Here is a 14704-nt window from a genome sequence, read left to right on the forward strand (position 1 = left end):
CTTAATGACAGGTGTTTTAATGGGCAAGGGATAATGAGGTTTTTCTTAAAAAAAAAAAAAAAAAAGGAAATTAAGGTCAAAAGGTTAATATCATCTGAATAAGCTTTGCCAATAAAAGCCCCCACAATATCCAGTTAAGAATACCAGTTTCCAAATCCTCTCTCATTCTTTCCACCCTCCCTCCCCACATGTGTGTACCCCCATATAGACACTCACACGTGGGCACACACACAATAATCAAAGAATTATGGAAGACAGGTCAAATGGATTTCAACTAGTATAAGGGTTGGTTAAAGGGTCAGAAGGATCCGAGTTCCAGTCTTGCTCTGCCCTTATTGTGATTCCCTTATCATGTTATTTAACATCTGTAAGCATCAATTTTCTCCATTAGTAAAGCGTGGATAGTTTTAATTTTCTGAAGAAAATTATCACCAACTTTGAATGAGGTGAAATGGGCTGTGGCATGACCTTTTAAAATCTTACTGGAGCACTGACCTGCCTACTGAAGAGTTAATTATCTAGGGACATATGTCTGTTTGACTTTCTTTTATTTGATTAGAATTCACATGCTCTGAAGTCATATATTAATGCATCGACCTCAAAGGTTATGGTTTTATTGCCCTGTAGGATTTTAACCAGTTTTGAATCTACCCTAGCAATATTATTCTAACACGCTATTTTCCCCTCAAACTGTCTATAAATATTGAATTCTTCAAAATGCCCATGGCATCATCTTAACCCTCTTAGGGTTCCCATCATTAATGAGCTGAATAAATTCTTCACAGGCATTCATTCTCTATTTGTGTGAAACTCCTGCTTTTAGCTCTTTAAAAATTACACACCAATAGTACTTATGTCATGAAGTTGTTATGAGAATTAAATAAAATAATGCAAAAAAGCAATTAATAAGGCCCTGATATTTTAAGCAGTTAATGAATATTAACTATTACTATTAGCTGTAATTAAATGCAATATGATGCACAGGAAATAAAAAATGTAGCATATTAACTTCTCCCAGAGATACCTATGCAGTTAAAACAAAAATAAAGAAAATATTAATTTAATATTCAGCTCCACCTTGATCTCCCTTGGGACTTTTGAATCCTCTAGAATCTAGCCCAGTGAATTAAACTTTTGAACTAATAGCCATTTTCATGGATGATGCCAGCCCTTATAATTGGGTGGCTCTACAACTGTGTATAGAATAAAGAATCTGTTCCACAAAGAAAAAGAATTTCCCCACTTCACCTGGTCAATAGTAGATAATAAAATTAAAGTTGGGATTAAAGTAAAAATAATTTTTCTTCTCCATCCTCCTTTGATATACCCAATTATTATTCCTCATTTTATTTCCTTCAATTTTAGTGGGTTATTTTCTCTGGCTTTTTCCCCATAAGTTTTTGATGGCTACATCCGTATCTTCTTTTGTCTGATTTCATTCAGTAACTGCTGAAAATAATGGTGTTTGCTCACACAAAAAAAGCCAGTTCCTCTAATTTCACTATGATTTTGGTTGCCTTTCATATACAAACGGCTTTTTCAAATTATAAATCCTCAAAAAGCAAACTCAGATCATTTTTAGTTTCTGTTTTTCGAATTTTTTGTTTGTTTGTTTATCCATTTTTTAGAACTTGGCATAGGAGTTAAACCAGCTTTGGCTCAGAGGAACCAACTGAATTGAGTAATTCTGTAAGTCTTGAAACAACACTTCAGAAGCAACACATAACCTTTCCATAGTGATGTCGAGAGAAGAATAAAAAAGCATCTATAAAAATAAACACAAGTACTGGGGCACACAATTTCCACAGAGAAGTACAAGGGCAACAAAAGGAACTGGGATTTACTCTGAACTGTACACAAACCACAGAGAGCCTGGGTCATCAAATACTTTTTAAAAACCTTCAAACACTGAAACACAATGCAGAAACCTACTGCACTCATTTAAAAAAGCAAACAAGGGAACACAGGGACTTAAATCAAGATTAAACACTCAGCTGTTGTTCCCTTCCAGTGAACCGAAGAAGAGCCAGTTGAATTTGAAAGAAAGTGAAGAAGATAAATAACACACGTAGTACTCAACAGTTCTATCTGCAGAGCTTACTCATGTGCCTAGACATGATCAGACATTTTATACACACACACACTTCAGATACATACTCATGTGTGTTATGTTGTGTTGTCTACCTGTCTGTTTCATATCCTGATTTATTCATACCAACACACATTTCCTAGCCTTTGAAATGGGTGAATACCACCACTAAGCAAGTGAAGAAATCAGCTGAGGCAGCCCTCCTGCATGACGACTCTCGTCCCTGCCTACTCCAAGTGTGGTCCCTACATCAGTAGCACCACCTGGGAGCTTGTTAGAGATGCAGAGTCTCAGACTGCACCCCAGATCTCGTGAATCAATACCAAGATTTTAACCAGATTCCCTGGTGGTCTGTATGTACAAATTCAAGTCTGAGAAGGACTGCCCTAGATCCACGCTACCCAGTACAAGCGGTGATGAGCCACTTGTCTATTCAACTGACATGTGATTGGTGAGACTGAGAAACTGCCTTATTATAATTATTAAAATATAAATCTAAAATATAATACTTTATTCCATTACTGGAATACTTCTAAATATGTTGGGAACAACTCTGATACATGAATCTAAATACAGATCAAGTATTTCTGATGAAAACTTAGTATCTGAATTGAGAAAGTGCTCTAAATGTAAAATACACACCAGATTTCAAAGACCTAGCATGAAAAAATGTATGCAACATGGGTCACGTTTTCTAGAATGATTCGAGGTTAAAATACAATTTCAGATATGTTGAGTTAAAAAGTTCACGTGCTTCTCTTTTACTTTTAAAAATATGACCACTGGAATATAATGCCTCAGGTATTATTTCTACTGGACAGTACTGCTTTGGATCCACGGGTCTCAAACTCTAAAACTACTGCTGCCTGGGTTTCAATCCCAGAGATTCTGGTGAAATTGGTCTGGCGTTAGAATTTTTAAATGCTTGCTGGTGATTCTATTGAGCTGCCAAGATTGAGAACCACCACTCCAAGTTAATACAGATTCATTAATCCTAACTGATAAATAATGACCTCCTAAGGACCTTATGTCTTCTAAGAGCTTCCATCATTCCTCAACTCAAAGGTGGAACTGGAGAAGAACTGTACTGCCTATTTCTTACCTGGAGGGCAAAAGCATCCCCACGGGTGTTATCAGGGCCAGAGGCTGGATGAGATTATTCTACCTCAACTCCAGGCAGAATCAGACAAACCAAAAGACACGAAAATCGAGGTCCTCTGAGTTATCTCCAGAAATCCATCTCCGGCAATTCCAGCAATTCGTTTCCATATCCAATGCACTGGGTCTCCGACTTCTCTGTACTTAGAATAATTCCTTGCATAGTTTGTTTAAAAGCAGAATTTCTGGCCCTGAGTGAGTCCCAGAACTCTGCGGTAGGGTGACAAACCACCCAGGATTGCCCAGACTGTCCCATTTGGGTTTCTAGCACCACATCCTGGGCCAACCAGCCCAGAAGGACATCCTACCTCGGCGTAGTGCGTGTGTAACAAGTGGTCCAAGTGACCACTGTAGACACCAAGTGTGCAGTTGGAGAACCATGCTGAGAAACATGGGTTGTTGAATATTTTCTAGTGACATCCTTTCTGGATTAACCAACTGCCCTAAAAAGCAGCCATTGAAGGGACACAAATAGTTCAGCAAATAACAACTGGAGAAAAGCTCTCACCTAATGAAATTTATCAGTAAATTATGTAAACCTGTATGCAAGAGCAGCCACCAAAGAGGTCACCCTGATAGCTTTAAAGGGAATGATGTCAATGTCAAGAATTCAGCAGCTAGGAGCTGGGGAGGCCAAGTCAGTATATGGCATGAAGGCATGTCAACCTGAAGTTTGATCACTGCTTCTGTCATTTGCTAGCTGTGTGACTTTGGTGAAGTTCCTTGACCTCTCTGTGCCTGACTGTTTTCATCTGGGATGATGAAATGAGTCATTCATACCAACAGTGAAGCTTAGCCATGAGAGTAAAAAACAATGCGTGGGGCAGACATATTCCAGTCGAGGGACATTCTACAACATACCTGACCAGTTCTCCTCCAAACTGTCAAGGTCTTGAAAAGCAAGGAGAGCCCGACCAACCGTCACAGCCAAGGGAAGCTCCAGGGGACAGGATGATCTACTGTCGTGGCATCCTGGATGGCACTCTGGAACAGAAAAAGGACATTAGATAAAAACTAACAAACTTCTGGGATGTCCCTGGAGTTTCAGTGGTTAAGACTTCACCTTCCAATGCGGGGGGGTGGGTTCAATCCCTGGTTGGGGAACTAAGATCCCACATGCCTCACTGTGCCGCCAAAAGATTCAAATAAATAAATAAAAGGAATACGAAGAGGAAAGCCTTATTTGGAAACAAAAAAAATTCAAATCAAGAGTGAATGTTAATATTAATGTATCAAAATTGGTTTACTTCTTGTGACAAATGCACTATACTCATGGGAGACAAGAATAGGACAAACTGAGTGTGCCGCTATGGGAACTCTGTATGCCTTTACAACTTTTCAGTAGATCTAAAACAACTCTAATTTTAAAGGTTTATTATAAAAAAAAAAATGCCTAGCATGGTAGCACACAGGTCAGAATTACACAGTTAACCACAGTCACTATTATTGTGAACTATACATGATGGATGATGTGTGTGTGTGTGTGCGTGTGTGCACTTAGTTGCTCAGCAGTGTCCGACTTGTTTGTGACCCCATGGACGGTAGCTGGCCAGGCTCCTCTGTCCATGAGATTCTCCAGGCAAGAATACTGGAGAGAGTTGCCATTTCCTCCTCCAGGGGATCTTCCCCACCCAGGAATCGAACCCACATTTCCTGCATTGGCAGGTGGGTTCTTTACCACTGAGCCACCTGGGAAGCCCTATTATGGATGATACCAAAGGAAAAACAAGCATCTGGATCCAACATTTTCATGAGAAACTAGGAGCTTGAAACCTCAGAGATGGGTTGAGAGAAGATGAGAGGGAATATGCAGAAGCCATAAAGATGGCTTCTGTCATCTACAGCCAGTCCCCGGCCTGTAACTCCTGTCACAGGACCCTGCTGCTTTTCTCCCTGATATTGCTCAGAGGCTGTCATTACTTTCTTCACTCAAATGTTCCCAGTTCTGAGTCCCAACTCCTGTACCCCTCTGCCTGTGAACACACGTGCCAGCTAGAGGGTCAGCATCAAAGAGTAGAGGAAAACCACTATGGACTAGCCAGAGGTGTCTCAGATGGTAAAGAATCTGTCTGTAATGCAGGAGACCCAGGTTCGATCCCTGGGAAAAGAAGATCCCCTGGAGAAGGAAAAGGCAACACATTACAGTATTGTTGCCTGAGAAATCCCATGGACAGAGGAGCCTGGCATGGCTAAGCAACTAATACTTTCACTTCACAGAAGCAGAACCCTTTTCAGCCATGTTTTCTCCTCCAAGCCTCCTTGCAGCTCCTCTACCTCTCAAAAAATAAAAGCACACAAGCCAATAAATGCAAATACCACCACTCCACTGACCAAGTAACCTCGCTTGGTGGGGGCGGGGAAGGCCTCACCCTCGGGGTCCCGTTATACTTGCAAATACAGGTGGTAGAGCTTAAACGAATACTTTAATATATTCACTTGGACTATACTGGACCTTGTGTTTCCGATTTCATTTAAGCTTCAGGAAAAAAAAAAAAAAAAGCTGTTAGATAGGCAGGGCAGATGTTTTTAGCCCCATTTGAGTGATGTAAAAATTTTTCCAGAGAAAGGAAGGAAGGAAGGAAGGGAGGGCGGGAAGAAAGAAATTTCAGGAGACAAGCTGATTCATACAGTTAATTTGTGGGTCCCTGTATTAAGCTATTGGGGCTGCCCTTATAAAATATCACGGGCTAGGGGGCTTAAACAACAGAAATTGGTTTCCTCACAGTTCTGGAGTCTGCAAGTCTCAAAGCAAGGGGCCGTCGGGGTGGGTTTCTGGTACAAACTCTCTTCCTGGCGGCAGATGGCCACTTTTGCTGCATCCTCTCTGGTGGAGAAGGAAGGGGCTGGGTTTCTTCTTCCTCTTCCAAGAACACCAGGACTAGCAAATTAGCACCTCCCTCAGCTGACCTCACTTAACTTTAATTACCTTCTCAAAAAAAAAAAAAGGAAAAACCCTTCTCCAAAGGCAGTCACAGCTGAACCTAGGACTTCACCATTGAATTTGGCTGGGGTGGGGGAGGGAGGGGGCGGGTGTGTAGGTGTGTTAGTCTCTCGGTCATGTCTGACTCTTTGCGACCCCATGGACTGTAGCCCACCAGACTCCTCTGTCCATGGGATTTCCCAGGCAAGAATACAGGAGTGGGTTGCCACGTCCTTCTCCAGGGGATCATCCTTACCCAGGGATCAAACACGGGTCCTCCAGCACTGCCGGCAGATTCTTTACCATCTGAGCCACCAGGGAAGCCCAGCGGGTAGGGAAGGGTACCCCCCAAACTCAATTCCATCCACAAAAGGGTGCTCTCTTACAAGGGACAGAAGAATTCATCGGATGACAGGGATGAGCTAACTCTTAGAGGACGGGAAGAACAACGAATTGGATTAGAGGTCAGCTCACTCTGGCCATCGGGTCAAATTCAAAGGTCATCTTTGTTAAGTCAAGAAGCTTTTATTGGACCTCCATCATGCCCATTCATCTGCCCAGGGCTGCTTTCCCGCTAGGCTGGCTGAGTAGACTAAGGGCTCCTGAAGACCCAAATGTGAGCTTTCCTGTCCTTTAAAGAAAAAGTGCACCAGCTCCTGGGTTAGACCAATCTGTGATAGTTGGTGCCATCTGAAAAATGCCTCCTTAGATCGGTAATCCCACCAGTTCACTGGGAGCAGAAGTGCCTTCCAGAGTCACAGCCTGCAGGCACGGAGCTCAAGAGAAGAACTCGATCAAGGGAACAGAAGGTTCACAAGACTGGAAAAGACTTCCAGGCCACCCCACCGCAGGGCCTAGGGCTTTTCTCTTAGACCTTGGAACTGTGTGTTGGTATCAGCCCTCAGCACTGTGGCTTCCGACAACCCTCTCATCCTTGCAGACTCTTGCTGCTCAGGCCCCAAAGGCCACGGCTGTTTCCAGTCACACCCTATCAGTGCTGGCTGTGAGTTATTGTAGGCGTTCAGTTTCTTGAAATTTTTTGTTTCAGTTTTGCATGTGTTTTGTATGATTAGGGTTTCCATAGAAAGCAGATCACTTGAATTAAGGGAGCCTTGCAAATAATTACGGAGACCTTAAGGGGTTTCCAGGGAAAATCTCGGGACTGTTAGTCCCAGATGCAATTGTGGGTCCTATTCATTATTAGACAGTATGTTCCCTTTTCTTTTCAGCATCCGATATTGAAGTCATGGTGTTTTCCTTACTGTATTGATTATAACCCGGGTTCCTTTTTATAGAGACATTTGTCAATAGAAACCAGTTCTTAGATCCTCTTTGAATTAGTAGAGACATTCCCCAAATTATTTACTCAAGAATCCAGAGCCTTCTCATTAGGCCTATGGTAGAATTTAAGGAGGCAAAACTACAATTGGGATTAATTACACTGTTGGCAAATGGATCTTGTTATTATTTGACTTATTGATCTTCCTGTCCATACAGACAGATCATTTGCATGTAGATTCCTGCTGCTTTAGTCTGTCCAGTATCACTTGCTCTGAGGGACATCCTGTCTCCCATTGCATGTGGTTGTAATCAATTGCAACACTCCAGGCTGTCTGCAAATCATATTACCCTGTTCTACCCCTCGACATAGTCATCAATCCAAAAGAAAGTATGTGACCTGATAGGAGCTGATTAACCAGGATGTTAAAGAAGCTCTGAGAGAGGCTGTCACACAGAAAGACACCAGGCTGAGAGAGGGAGGCAGAGTCCCCAGATCCAGCCCTTCCTGAAGCCTTACCCAGCCCTGGACTTCCTAGGGATGTAGACCAATAAATTCTTTTTTCTGTTTGACTAATTCTAGTTGGGCTTCTCACTCAAAGCCCCAAATGTCCTCACTGATATAACACACTTCCAGATAGTCTTTTAAGTATTCTCAGGAATATGCATTGCAACTTTCAGAGGGTGCAGGGCACTGAGCACTGGGATCCATGAGTCCTAATCCCAGCTGCAGCCTTAGAACTCCCAGGCCTTCCCTCTGCCAGCTTCAGGGGCTTTAGAAATGGAGAACCTATGGGACATGGGATGCAACCCAGTTTCTTGGGTATATTGGGTTGGCCAAAAGTTTGTTTGGGTTTTTGTAACAAGGAGATCAAACCAGTCAATGCTAAAGGAAATTAACCCTAAATATTTATTGGAAGGACTGATGCTGAAGCTGAAGCTCCAATAATTTGGCCACCTGATGCAAGGAGCCAACTTATTAGAAAAGACCCTGATGCTGGGAGAGATTGAAGAAGGCAGGAAGAGAAGGGGATAACAGAGGATGAGATGGTTGGATGGCATCACTGACTCGATAGACATGAGTTTGAGCAAGCTCCAGGAGGATGGTGAAAGACAGGAAAGCCTGGCGTGCTGCAGTCCATGGGGTCACAAAGAGTCAGACAGGACTGAGCAACTAAACAATAACACCTGAATGAACTTTTTAGCCAACCCAGTATGTATGCCTTCTCTTATGCACAAAAGTGCATTCTGGACTTGCTTTCTTAAATTCCATTTCTCCCTGACCTTTGGTCCTTCTTGGCGTGGAAGCCGGACAAAATCCATGAGCATGTAACACTGATGGTATCAATCTTGGGAAAGAAGAGAAGACCAAATAGGTGAGTGGCTGGACCCCCAACATTGATAATGCTTGACAGAGTGGTCAGGCTAACGTCTGGGGCTGGGATTGGATGCCAATCCTACCAGTGGTCCCACGTACCACAGAGGTAACCAGGAAGAAGAAATAAAACTCACAGTCCACCACCAAGTGGCTGCAAAATTACCCCTTCAGTGAAGACCCATGTTTTTCTCCTTTGTTTTCCAGAAGATACGTTTCTAAACCCATCTAAAGTCTGCCTCACTAGATTCTTTAACTGTCGCCTGAAGTGTTAGCTATGACTCCGTTTCTGGAGATAAACTCTACAACCTCCCTCCTCCCCCAGGAAAGTTCCTGACCGAGGCCCATCCACACCAGCCAAAATTCTGATCCAAGTGACTGGCAGTTACCTTAATGCCAGTGATATTGGGCACTTACATGTGTTTGCAGGTCATGATAAATAAGTACCCTTCTTCGTTGTCTTGTTTCTTTGCAGTTTACCTTGGCTTCCTCTGTTTCAAACTGATAGGAACTAAAGTCAGTTTTTAAAACGCAAGAGGAAGGGAAAACTCTTTAGGTTAAAGGCAGTCCGCCAAGGTGCTAATTCCATCTTTGGTAGGTTTTTCCCAGGACTGTGTTCCTCATCCAGGAATTTCCCTGAGCTTGGTGGTTCACTGGTCCAAATTCCAGCTTTGAATAAATAAACCAGCTGAAGTGCTGGGTTGCCCCAGGGACCAGCAGGCAGTTTCTGAACTTCCATCGCCCCCCAGTGGCAATTTCTTAAATCTTTGTGTTAGTTACTCAAAAGAACTTAGGTTATGCCTTTTCCCTCCAAAGTCATCTAAAAACAAATTTTTTTTTTTTTAAATCTCACACTGCAGATTTTCAAATGTTTGTGTGGATATGTGTTAGTAATGTCGAGTTTATAGCTGCTGTTTCACAGGGTCATAGATTCATGCAATTGATAAGAATCATGCAATCGACAGATCTCACCAATCAGGATGCCCTTAGGAAAAAATTCTTACCTATCACAGCTGTAGAGTCCAATATCAAAGTGATTAACCCAAATGAGTTTGTTTTTTTTTAATTGAGAGGATCCAGATTTGGGTTTCCACTTTTCTGAGTCAATTAAAACACTGTCATTATGATTTCTAAACTCATGCTATCCCTTTGTAAACTTTTCCACCATAAAATGTTTTGTAACGTTGTCTGAGAAGGCGAGAAAACATTTAAAGCCAAAAACTATGAAGGTTTTGGAACTATATATATATATATATATATACACATAAACTTTGTAAAAAGCCAACCTCAAACCCATACAAATAACTAGAAATTATCACTATCAGGTTGTCAAGACCTGTTGCAGATGAATTAAGACACGAAGTAGCAGAATCAAAGGAATAAAAAAGTTTTAGTGATTTCAAACCTCAACCAGATGAAACTCAGCAATAGGTGACAGAGTTGCCCTGGGTCATTGCATAGAGAAGTTTAATGATCCTGAAGAGTCTTTCCATGGTCAGTAGGCACATTTAATCCATCTACCCCCATCCACCCACCCATCACCCCATCCCCTTATCCATTTACCCACCCACCCATCAGTCCATCCCCCCGTTCATCCATTTAGACAGGTTTAGAAAGATACTGTGTGGAAAACAAAAGAGAAAAAAGTGTTTCTTCACTGCAAGAATAACTTTGCATCCACTTGGTCATGTGCTGTGGGCTTTGTTTCTCTTTCCTGATTACCTCCATCCAACCATCTATAGATTAGGTATGTGCCAGGTGTTCTGTGACATACCAAGGCGAGAAGATGGATAAGATGTACTACCTGCTGTCATGGTTTTCAAAGCAAATGAGACTTTCAAGATTTTTTTCAATATGGTCTTTATTCTAAGGCTTCATTCTCAGAGAAGGTGGAAATAACCAGCACCAAACCAATACCTTTTGAAAAGACCTTGAGCAGGTAGCATCAAGAAGCCTAGAGACCTAGTCAGCCTTGACTGCGTGGGTTAGAGATGAGAACTCTGCCCTCCATAGCCACTGAATGTTTTCTCTGAAGAACAAAATGTAGGCTCTGTGGGATTCTAAAAACACAAACTATTTTGAGATAGAGAGCAAGTATATGTATGGAACAGCTGAAGAATATTTTTATGGCATCATAAGCTCACAGCCTCATGTCAAATACAGTCAATGCTTTTTGATGGCTGGTATAAAGTGGTTTTTTTTCACCTCATGTTTGAGCAAAGGGGGAAGTGGAATTTCAGAAACCAAGTCCAGACTGAAGAGGCTTATTTTCAACTCATAAAAGGGAAGGTTCTTGCCTCCCTACCCTAGCAGTGGAGTTATTACTTCAGCTTATTTTTTCCAATCACAGTAAATTCTTTGGGTTCACCACCTGCTAGACCCCACCCCCACTCTGCTTTTAAATTAGAAGCCGGGTTTATAGTCCTTTAAATAATACTGACCTTGTGCTGACCCCCTACACATAAAGCATTCCTGCCACTCCTAAATCCGGAGTGGAAGTGTGTGCCCTTCAGCTTCCTTTACTCAGATCCTGACTTCTTTCCGGCCAGAACATTCTCCTCCTCTGGCCACCTGCTTCCCTCACCTTTATAGGATTAATTTCATCAAATCTCTTTTGCCCAAGTATCCTGAATCCTGGTGATCTAAGGGCCTCATTGTTAGTGCCAAAGTCTATCATTTCTTCCTTTTTCATGTCTAGCATAATATCTTGCACGTGTGTGTGTGTTACACTCAGCTGTGTCCAACTCTTTGCAACCTCATGGACTATAGCCCACCAGGCTCCTCTGTCCATGGAATTCTCCAGGCCAGAATACTGCAGTGGGTTCCCATTCCCTTTTCCAGGGGATCTTCCCAACCCAGGGATTGAACCCAGGTCACTGGGCTTCCCTGATAGCTCAGTTGGTAAAGAATCCGCCTGCAATGCAGGGGACCCCAGTTCAATTCCTGGGTCAGGAAGATCTGCTGGTGAAGGGATCGGCTACCCACTCCAGTATTCTTGGGCTTCCCTTGTGGCTCAGCTGGTAAAGAATTCATCTGCAATGTGGAAGACTAGGGTTCGATCCGTGGATTGGGAAGATCCCCTGGAGAAGAGAAAGGCTACCCACTCCAGTATTCTGGCCTGGAGGATTCCATGGATTATACAGTCCATGGGGTCGCAAAGAGTCGGACATGACTGAGAAACTTTCACTTTCACTCCTGCACACATATTCTTTACCATCTGAGCCATCACGGAAGCCCCCTGTACATAGTAGGTGCTTACAATTATGTAAAGTTTAAAAATAAAATAAAATTTAAAAAAATAAAATAAAAAAAATAAATAAAAATAAAAGCAAGGGAAGGGGGAATAGCAGGGGGAGAAAGACAGAAGGAAGGAGGAAAGACAGAAGGAAGAGAGAGAGTGAGGGAGAAGAGAAAATAATAAAGAAAGAAATGAAAGGGAGAGTAAAGCATTCTTTTACAAGGACTTACTATCTCTCTGGGCTCCCCTGCTGGCTCAATGGTAAAGAATCCACCTCCCAATGCAGGAGATGCGGGTTCAATCCCTGGTTCAGGAAGATCCTCTGGAGAAGGAAATGGCAACCCACTCCAGTATTCTTGCTTGGAGAATCCCATGGACAGAAGCCTGGTGGGCTACAGTCCACAGGGTGGCCAAAGAGTTGGATATGACTTAGCAACTAAACAATAACAAGTTATCTCTCTAATAAGCACCACCCACCAATTAAATACCCACTTTTTCTTAATGAATGTCCTAAGCAAACTTCTGAAGTTTTTTCAGTGATTTGACTTTACACAAATGTAATCTCTTAGAGTTAATACTTTAAAGTGATGCTTTTCAGTGTTTTCTTGTGGTCCTTTGGGGTAAAGACTGACCTGTTCTCTGTTAAAATAAAACAATGCAACGCCCCCCCCAACACACACAATTTTCAGGAAATCTTTAAAGTAGCAGATAGAACATTCTTCAATGTAGCCCTTTTCCTACCACACAATTCTTACCTACATTGTCTAAGTGTTCGAAGAGAGCAAAGCACATGAATGCACAACAACACAAAATTCAAAGCTGTTCCCAGAAATGGAATTTCTCTTAAGCATTTAACCACCAGTATAATATACAATCATTTCTGGCATCTGTGTGATACAATGAAAGATATATTTCATGCTGTTTCCTGAGGAGTAGTAGCCCATTTTTTTTCTAGTAGCCACTTTTTGGTGGTAGAATTTCCAACACCATAGCAGACTCACCTGAGTTAAATATATCTGGACGGGCGAGACCTTGGAGGGGATCCTCAAGCTACATGAGTGCCGCCTGATCTGTTCTCACCTCAGAGGGCCCAGTGCTCAGTGCTACTACCCTGCAAAAAGTAATGGAATTGAGTATAAGGCCAGTATGAGAAATTATAAAGGAATTTAAAAAAATGTATCAACTACATTATTTTCATAGATAATTACTTTTGAACTTATTTTGATAAAGCTAGGGGCTAATTATATAATGATTGTATCAATAAATGGTAGAATAGTCATATTCATCTCATCTACTTACTAGATATATTATAAAGCTGAATTAATTGGGGGTAATGCAAAACTTTAGGCAAATGTCCTGCTTCCATGTGAGATGAGACCTAAGCAATTTTCCCTCACCAGGAGGTACTTTCAAGTAATGCTTCTTGAACTATCTACAGTGAAGGACTAGTTTTTGTTTTTTTTTTTTTAATTTCTAATCAATTTCCAACCAATATTTTGGTTAAAAACAAAAACCAAAACAGTACTAATGGGATGAAACAAGATGCAAACATACAAAATGCACCCCAAAGTTCTTTGTTATCAGATTCATGAGATATAAAGTGATTCTCTTAAATGGCTATCCAAGTTTTTCTAAATGCTGGCTTTCAATTTATGTTCTTCTTTCCAAAGACAACACACAGGGGAATCGAAAGTCTTACTGTCAAAGTATGTTCCTTGGACCAGGAGCACTGGCATCACTTGGGTGCTTGTGAGAAATACAAACGTAGACTCTCACACCCCATCCAGACTAATGGAATCAGCACCTGCATTTTAACAGCCTCTCTGAAGGATATGTACACCCAGTAAAGTGTGAGATGCACTGATCTAAACTAGAAAATCCAAGGTAATTATACATCACTCAGGGAATTCAAACCGGTGCGCTGTGACAACCTAGAGGGGTGGGATGGTTTGGGAGGTGGGAGGAAGGCTCAAGAGGAAGGGGACATGTGTATACCGATGGCTGATTCATGTTGACGTATGGCAGAAACCAACACAACACAACATTGTAAAGCAATTATCCTCCAATTAAAAATATTAAAAAAAAAAGCAATTGTATAGATACACAGACACACACATATAACTTTAAGACCATAGAATGTTTTATTATCAACTCATATTTTGTGCGATACTTATTTAATAGTATCACCCTTAAGCAAAGTATAAGCCTTCATCAGCTAGGCCTGGCCTTCCTATCCCCCCAGGGCTCAAGATCTGAGTCACCTGAATCTCTAGGTCCTGGGAAGATCAAGTTTCCCTAAGTTACATGGTGCTTCTCAGAGATCTATGTTCCTATGGTCACCTCTGCCTCTGGACTCCTCTTTCTACCTGGGCTGACTGAGTTCACATTGACCCAGATGAAAAAAATCAACCCTTCTATCATCTTGTACAGAAATCCATTTGCCAAAGCTTTCGTTGATTCGTTAAAACTCAGAATAAAACACAGCTACTTGGATATTTCATGAACATTATTTAAAAAAAAAACTATATGCCAATCTAAAAAGTTAACCCAATGGGTAATGGATAAATAACACTAGACACACTGCCCCCACCCCTTCAAAATTAGGAATATCCATAGCCACTTCCCTGAGTTAATATTTTTATTTTG

At 41.7% G+C, this 14704-nt stretch overlaps 1 protein-coding gene across 1 annotated transcript in view; it reads right to left on the bottom strand.

Annotated features, from left to right (window-relative positions):
* MID1 (midline 1) overlaps positions 1-6127 on the bottom strand; it is a 689657-nt gene extending 683530 nt beyond the window's left edge. Inside the window, exons 1-2 of the mRNA XM_086386881.1 lie at positions 5971-6127; positions 4109-4231 (exon numbers count right to left, since the gene is read on the bottom strand). The gene's annotated coding sequence lies outside the window, so the exon portion shown is untranslated. The remainder of the gene's footprint in view (positions 1-4108; positions 4232-5970) is intronic.
* Between the last annotated feature and the right edge of the window lie 8577 nt (positions 6128-14704).

Source organism: Bos grunniens, chromosome X, assembly GCF_055505025.1.
Source record: "Bos grunniens cultivar Pamir isolate PY7600 chromosome X, Bosgru_T2T1.0, whole genome shotgun sequence".
Taxonomy (NCBI): Eukaryota; Metazoa; Chordata; class Mammalia; order Artiodactyla; family Bovidae; genus Bos; species Bos grunniens.